General features: G+C 52.4%; 1 long non-coding RNA gene across 1 annotated transcript; it reads right to left on the reverse strand.

Moving 5' to 3' along the window:
* Nucleotides 1-1,275: 1,275 nt before the first annotated feature.
* On the reverse strand, nucleotides 1,276-7,417 carry LOC118994920 (uncharacterized). Its single transcript, XR_005068165.1, has 4 exons — nucleotides 7,333-7,417; nucleotides 5,253-5,394; nucleotides 5,070-5,171; nucleotides 1,276-1,374 (listed from the first exon to the last, which is right to left on the reverse strand). It is a non-coding gene; the product is annotated as an uncharacterized LOC118994920 (long non-coding RNA).
* Nucleotides 7,418-8,200: the final 783 nt, after the last annotated feature.

An 8,200-nucleotide genomic window follows, 5' to 3' on the forward strand; every position in this document is an offset into this window, starting at 1 on the left:
AGACACCTTGCCAAAGGAGACATAAAGAATAAGCACATGAGCCCTGGCTGGTGTAGCTCAGTGGATTGAGTGCGGGCCTGCGAACCACACGATCGCGGTTCGATTCCCAGTCAGGGCACATGCCCGGGTTGCAGGCCAGTTCCCAGCAGGGGACACACCAGAGGCAACCATACATTGATGTTTCTCTCTTTCTCTCCCTCCCTTCCCCTCTAAAGATAAATAAATAAATAAAATCTTTAAAAAAAAAGAATAAGCACATGAAAAGACGCTCAGCATCAACGGTCATCTGGAAAATGCCTGGAAAATGCCAATGAAAAGGAGACACTGTTACACACCTGTTCGCCTGGCCAAAACCGAACCCCCCCCCCCCCGCCGACACCACCCACTGCAGGTGAGGGGGGTGGGGGGACCCTGTTCACCGCTGCTGGGCAAACAAAATGGTACAGCCAGTCTGGAAGGCATTCGCCCCCTTCTTACAAAACTAAACATGCTCCTGCCGGACAACGGAGACACTGTACTCCTTGCCATTTACCCAGAGAAGCTGAAAAGTTATGTTCACACAAAAACCCGAACGTGGATGTTTGTAGAAGCTTTTTTCATAATCGCCAAAATTCGGAAGCAACCAAGGCGTTCTCGGGAAGGTGGAAGGATATCCCCACAGAAGGACAGACCCCCGGATAGCCCCGGGGGTCACTTCTGTGGCCTCGGGGCACCGCCATGCCCACACTTTGAAATGACCACACAGGAGGCCCAAGGCTCGGTCCCTTTGAATAAGAGCAAGGCACCGACAGGGACTTATACAAGGGCTCTTGGCAATTCAATTCTAGGGCAAGTAGGCCTGGGCAGGGACAAGTCCGAGGGCCTTTCTTCCTCTCATAAAATCTACCGAACACCCCTGGCTGGTGTAGCTCAGTGGGTTGAGCACCAGCCTGTGAAGCAAAGGGTCGCCGGTTTGATTCCCATCAGGGCACACGCCTGGGTTGCAGGCCAGGTCCCCAGTAAGGGATACATGAGAGGCAACCACACAGTGATGTTTCTCTCCCTCTCTTTATCCTTCCCTTCCCTTCTCTCTAAAAATAAATTTTAAAAAATATTTTTTAAAAAATCTACTGAACAGCAATAAATGGGCTTCAGACCACTCCCTGGGGACAGGGGTCCTTCCTGTGCCAAACTCTAGGGATCGAGGGCCACCTTCCCCAGAAAACCTTCCCACCTCTTTTCCTGTCTACTCACTCCTGCCCGCACCTCGCCCACTCCCAGATCAGCGCACTGGCCTCGGGGGTCAACCCATCAGTCTCCATCACTTGCCGGGAGAGCCCAAGGCCGAGTCTTCTCCATCCCTGTGTGTCCTGTGTCCGGTGTCCGGCGCAGGGCCTGGAACCAGGTGGAGCTCAGTCGGGGGTGGTTTCATGGCTGGACTGTGGGCTAAGGCACCTGTCCGACCAGGGCCACCCGCCTTAGCCTCTCCGGTGCCAGCCGCAGTGGACACCAAACCCCAAACCAGCCAGTTCTGATAACCCACACACACACCACCTTGAGACTCTATCGGGCTGGCAATATCCTAGAATGAGGCCCCTCATGACATTCCACCCCCAAATATTTCTTCATTTATTGAACCATTCACTACCCCAGCGTTACGCCAAGCCGTGCATTGGAGGCTGGGGACCCAGGAATGACAAAGGCATGAACCTACCCTCAGTGGCTCACAGTCTGATGCTGTCTCCCCCCCCCAGCCCCTCCCTCCTAGCCGCCCTTCCTTCTCCCCTCCACACACAGACCTTACTGAGCACCAGACAGGCGCCTAGGCGGGTGCCAGGAAGGGGCTCTAGAGAGCTCCGTGGGGGAGACTCCCTGCTGGTCACTGGAGAACTTGGCATAGGCCATTTCCAGGACACTCAGCGTGGATCTCTAACCCTCCTCTGGATGAGAGGCTGTGAGTCATGAGCCCAGAGCGACCCTGCAGACTTCCCCATGAATCACCCACTGCCCCACTCTGCGTGCTTGGGGCACCCGCCATGGGGAATTCTCCTTCATGGGAGGGAGGAAACGGAGGGGAAGCAGTGGGAAGATGGGGGCCCAAGGGGGGTCCCAGCACCGTCCTGTCCAGACTGCCAGCGTGGCGCCCCAGAACGGCCGATGTGGGCAGCCCAGGCCATCACACAGCTTCCTGCTCACGAAGTGGTTTTATGCACTTTCTTTGCACACAACTGCGTGTTACGAGAACGTATCCAAGGGAAATTGCCTCATGCGGAAGGGAAAGAGGTTGGTTGAGCAAAAAGAAAAAAAAAAAGAATCACTTCCCCCTAGCCTGAGCCCAGGGTCCACGCCGAAAAGGCAAAATTGTTCAACATGTTGCAAGTTCTTTCGTGGTCTCGTCACATTGATTGAGTACCCACTGCATGCTGAGGGCAGGAGACCCCCGCCACTCCAGTGAACAACACAGACAAGGGCCCTGCCTGCAGGCCCTCACACGCTGGTGGGGATCCAGACCACACACCATCAATGGCCAGGCAGTGGTAGGTGCTGTGCTGAGAAATAAAACAGAAGAAAAGCTGCCGGGGTTGGGGCAGGGGGGTTCGCTCCTGCACATGGTAGATGGTCAGGGAACGGCCCACTGATGAGCTGATGTTTTAACGAAGGGGGGAAGGAAGGTCAGCCCGGGGCCGAGGGAGAAGTGTGGGTCCCTGAAACAGGTGTGAACTTGGCTTGTGCTGGGCAGAGCGATGGGGCCCGCCTGACTGGAAGAGGGGAGCGAGGGGGAAAGAACGGTGGGAGATGTGGCCAGGGACATATTGGCAAGGCCAGGCGTGTCGCGCAGCCTGCACAAGACGCAGGCCTTCATTCCAAGGGCGGTGGGAGCCTCGGAGGGATCTGAGTGGAGGCGGGACGTGGCCTGAGGCGTGAGAAGTTTCTCTCTGGGCTCTGGAAAGTCTAATCCCGGCCGGGCAGGGCAGGCCACATAATCCAGAACCACCCCCCTGCTGAGCACTGGGAAAGTTGGACCAAATGCTCAAGAATATTTCAGTTTGAAGGCATTGGAGCGCCGAAGGGGCAGCGAGGATTGAGATCTGAAAGAAGCAAGCCCAGAGGGAAGAGCACAGTGCATCCAGCCTGTTTGCCCAAAGGGCACCCGCCTTGGGGCACCTGAAGGGCATCTGAAATAGAAGACTGAACTCAAAGAGGTGGAGCCGAGCTTTTAATAGACATGAGTCTAAAGGGACAGAAAGCGCAGTTCAGGGCACAGCAAGAGGGAATTGGGCACCACCCTGGGATTTTTTGCACATTGTCCAAAAAAAGAAGTCCAGACGGGGGTGCCTGATAAACTCCCCAAGCTTCTAGTTGGACTCCCCTACCCCGCAAAGAATGCACCCTTAGGGCAAGAATAAAGCGGTCCGCACAGAGCCCGGAAGTCCTCTCCAGCCGTCTCACTGTCTGGCCGCATGAAGCCCGCTCACCACCCACAATCCAGCAAACCATCTCTAGAGGAGGGTAACACCGCTCGGAGCCAAATGACCTCTACAATTTTTCCTATGCACTGCCTGCCCGTGGAAAGTAACCAGGGATGTGAGGGGATATGTTCTAGTAAATCATGTTTTGACTTTTTAAAAACAAAAGAAACAGTAGGCCATAGATGTAAACAGGAGGAGATCCAGATAGGTAGGTATTGGTCACGGGCACTAAAATAACTGTTTGACATATAAAAGAATGAAATGGAGATCTAACTGAGAATTTTCAAATGAAAGACATCAAGCCACAGATTCAAAAGCACCACAGATCACAATGTAAATAGGAAGAAAACAACAGCTAAATAATAAAACTGCTAAAGAAAAAGACAAAGGACAAAGCAGCCCTAACGGGTGTGGCTCAGTTGGTTGGGCACCATCTTGCAAACTGAAAGGTTGCTGGTTCGATTCCCAGTCAGGGCACATACTTGGGTTGTGGGTTTAGCCCTGGTTGGGCAGAGGCAACTGACTGATGTTTCTCTCCCTCTCCTTCTTCCTCTCTTCCCCTTTCTCTAAACAAACAAACAAATAAATAACAAAGCAAAAATTCAAAGCAACCAGAAAAATAAGAAAAACATTACCCTCACAGGGACCACACTAACAAGCAGCTTCTTAAAACACAGCAGAGGTCAGAGGATCACGGCATGTATCATCCAAGTGGTTAAAAAAATAAGATTGAGACTGGAATTTTTTTGTCGAGGGAAAACATTTTTAAATAATAAAAGTAAATAAAAACATTTGTAGGAAAGCAAAAACCAGGAGAATGTGTCCTTAGAGGTGCCCTGTCTGTGATGCCCAGGGGACAGCTCCGGCCTGGCCGGGCTGGGTGCAGCCCCAGGCAGGACAGTAGCCTTGAGGCTTTATGCACCTGACCGGGAATCGAACCAGCGACCTTCTGGTTCACCCACTGAGCCACACCAGCCAAAGTTCCAGAGGTTTTTTAGCTGAGTTCATGGAAGGATGCAATGGCTGTTGACAAAGGCAGGAAGACTGCAAGAGGCGGTCTGGGGTTTAAGGGGACGGTTTTGGGGTTGCCAGGTCTGGAAGTCTATGTGAACAACAAATGGGTATGTCAAGGAGGCTGCTTGGATGAACAAGTCTGCAGTGAGGGGAGAGGCCTGGGCTAGAGACTAAAATTTCATGTTCGTTTCAACGTCCCTATTTCCTCTTTAAAATATTTCCCTTATAATAATAATGATGGTGAGGGAGACGATAAAACTGGTAATGTTTATTGTTCACTGTGTGTGGAGTACGGTGCAAAGCATTTTAGGTACGTTATTTCATTTTAAAAATCCTGTCATCACTCTCTTATTAAAGCTAGGGAAACTGAGGCTTTGAGAAGTGACCCACCAAGGTCATGCAGATACTAGCTATCAGTTTCGTCCCAGGCACTGGCATCAAAGTCTCAGAATTTTCTTGGTAGGATGTGAACATCTACTGAGCACCTTCCAAGAGGTTACTGTCACTCACTCTTTCAGTCAGAAGACACATGTCTGTGCCTGCTGCTCAGTCAGCCCTGGGCTGAGTCCCAGGGACCCAGAAACACACAAGGGGTGGGGCGCTGACCTTGAGAGACGAAAACAGGTGGCCAGTGGCAGTCACACTCTCCCCCCACTGGGCCGGATCAGGGTCAGGCTGCGGATCTTTTGTTTGGCCCACACGCAGCTTCTGAAAGCAGGAGATTTTACACAAAAATACAAATTCCTGGCTTCTTGAAAAAAATAGGAAAGTCCGGCAACACTGACTTACATTCCCATCTTGAGTGGCAGCTTCCCTGGGGTGCATTTCCTCGGTCTCCACGGTCTCCAGTGACCCAATCCCCACTTACGTGACCTGCTTGGCCCGGGAGGTGGTTGAATTTCCATCCCTTGGGTTCAGCCGTGGGGTGGAACTAGAGGCACAGACCAGGAAGTCTATCAGTCAACGAAAGCATCACCCATCTGTTCAGGTTTTGAGTGGGGGAAGGGTATTCAAGCCACAGGAACAGCATGTGCAAAAGTGTACGTAGCAAGAGAGCATACTGTGCTGTGAACACTACAAGGCTCAACCTCTGCGGACAGGAGTGGTGACAGGGAGAATGACACTGAAAATGAGGGCAGTGGTCACATCCTGGAGGGCCTTGGATTACGGGCCTAAGTGAGTCTGACCTGGAGAGGGAAACGAGTTCACATAGAGACAGAGGGAGAGAGAGACAGGCTCTAAAGAGGTATATACTGAGTGTATTGAAAATCAAAGGTGGCCCTGGCTGGTATGGCTCAGTGGATTGAGGGTCCACTGAGGGCTCAAGGGGTCACCAGTTCGATTCCCAGTCAGGTCACATGCCTGGGTTGTGGGCCAGGTCCCCAGTAGGAGGCGTGAGTAGGAGGCAACCACACTTTGATGTTTCTCTCCCTTTCTCCTTCCCTTCCGCTCTCTCGAAAAGGAAATAATTTTTAAAGAAAGAAAAAGAAAAATCAAAGGTGACCTGCTTGGCTCAGGGGGTGTTGAATGACTCTGTTGAATGAATGAATGAATATAGAAAGAATAAAGAAGGAGCCAATGTCAAGTGTCCATTGGTGGCTGCCCGGATGAAGCTTCTAAACCTGAACTTCGCACAACACAACAGAGGATGGCCCAGGGTCGGAAAGAGAGGTGGGCTGAGGAGATGGGTGTCTGTGAGGCCCCCACAGAACACTGTGGCAACCCAGTTCCGCAGGGACCAGTGACATTGCCATTACACCACCTGCTTTCCCAGAGACCCCTTGCTGCCCCTTCCCAGAAGGTGTCTATTTCCTCTCCCTTCTGCCTCCCTAAACAGCCCAAAAGAACCCCAGAGATTCCAGAGCCTCCCCAGGTGTGGGTGAGCAGGGGCTTGAAGCTGACAGCCCGGCTGGGAAGACAGACGTGGCTCCAGGCACTTCCTACAGAGGAGAAAACCGGGCCCAGAAAGGGAACCCCTTTCACAGGCGATGGGGCGGGGCCGGCGGTCTCCAAACAAAAGCTCCTACCAAGCCAAGCGCACCCCATAGGAGTGTCTGCATGGGCCAAGACCACACTTTTCTCCAGGGGCACTGTTGCCCAAGTGACAGAATGGGCACCAGCTGAGTCACTTGAGGACAAGGGGCCTTTCCCAAGCCTCTCCGATGTGCTCTGAGGTGACTACCTTCCATTTAATCCTTAAAGAGCCTTTAAAAGTCAGAGGTTACCGGCCTGCGTCTAAACGGAGGTTCAAAGACTTGTCCGAAGTGAGTCCCAGCTACTGAATGGCAGAGTCAGGACTTAAACCCAGGTCTAGCTGACTCCAGGTCAAGCTTGCTGCCCTCCTGGCCTAGAAGCCTCTTCCCAGCACCTGAGTTCTAAGCATTCAAGTTTTAACTTAGCCACCCCTCGGCCCAAAATCTAAAGGAGCCCCCCTTTTTATTATCCCACCTTCATAGCCCTCACCCTTATCTGATTTCCTGTCTTATTTATATGACCCCCCCGCCCCCCATTGTTAGCTACTAGAGTAGAATCTTTGTGTTGCATCAAAGAATCCCTGGGCCTGTAGACACTCAATAAATATTTGATGAATGGATGGACGGATGAATGAAAGGGCCTGATGCTCGGCTTAAAAACCCACAGTGAAGAAAGGGGTGGTTTTATGGTATTTTCCTCAGTATAGCAGCTTTTGTTCACTGTGGTGCTAGCAACATGCACACCCTTTGTTCTCAGGGGTCGGGGGGGGGGGGGGGGAGCAGGGAGCAGACGCCAGGCTGGCCCCAGAGGCTGTTCTCCAACAGGCCTGCCCGGCAGAGTCCCAGGGAAGTCCCCAGAGGTGGGCAGCCCTCCCACCTGCTCCCCAGAATGCGACCTGCAGAGAAACACAGCGCGGGGTGACCTGGATCCACGGGCCCGGGCAGGTATGGGAAAGCGAGGCGGGGCTTCCCCACGCGCTGGGCTTTGTTTGCCGTGCGCATGGCAACCAGAAACCACCACGGCCAGCACTTCTGCGGAAACCGCCGGGCCCCGCCCCCCTGCGTTTTAATCTCCTAAACTGATTTGTCAGCAGCAGGAAGTGACATGACAGCTTTCCTCACAAAAGGGAAACTCCTCCGCGTTACCATGGGGATGGACTGTAGGATCACAGATCTATATCACCTTAAAGGTGTACACACCAATAGGGCACCCTCCCTCCGTGGGCGGGGGGGTGGGAGAGAGGGAAAAGGACGCCGGAGGCTGCAAATTCAAAGCGAATTAGCCGCGATTTGCACAATTTCCAGGGAAAGGAGAGGATGCTGTGGAGACAGGCCTTCAGGGTGGGGAGTATCCTGGAGGGATAATGGGTGCCTGGAAACCACAGAAAAACGTCAAGTTTGCATGGATGCAGTTTTCTTGTCCTAGAATTAGAGGGTTGGGAGTAGCCTTGACCATCAGATACAGGGCAAAGTGGCCATTTTAGGGGAAGGAGGACTGAGACCCAAGGTCACAGGAGGTCACAAGGAGAGGGGAGTTTCTTTTCATTTACAGATGAGAAAACTGAGGCCCCATTTCATATAAATGAAATGATAAATGAAATGATAAATTTCATTTATATGTAATTCTGGGGCCCCAAAATTACATGTAAAGACCATGGTGATGCCTGGTTGGCTACAAAGCGCATCTTTACCCCACTCTCTCAAGCTGTCTTCTGGGCTGAAGTAAGACTGGGGTCCCCACACTTCTTACAGACCCAGGTTCCA

This window comes from Sturnira hondurensis, unplaced genomic scaffold (genome assembly GCF_014824575.4).
Source record: "Sturnira hondurensis isolate 20B ecotype Veracruz unplaced genomic scaffold, ASM1482457v3 Scaffold0009733, whole genome shotgun sequence".
Classification (NCBI taxonomy): domain Eukaryota; kingdom Metazoa; phylum Chordata; class Mammalia; order Chiroptera; family Phyllostomidae; genus Sturnira; species Sturnira hondurensis.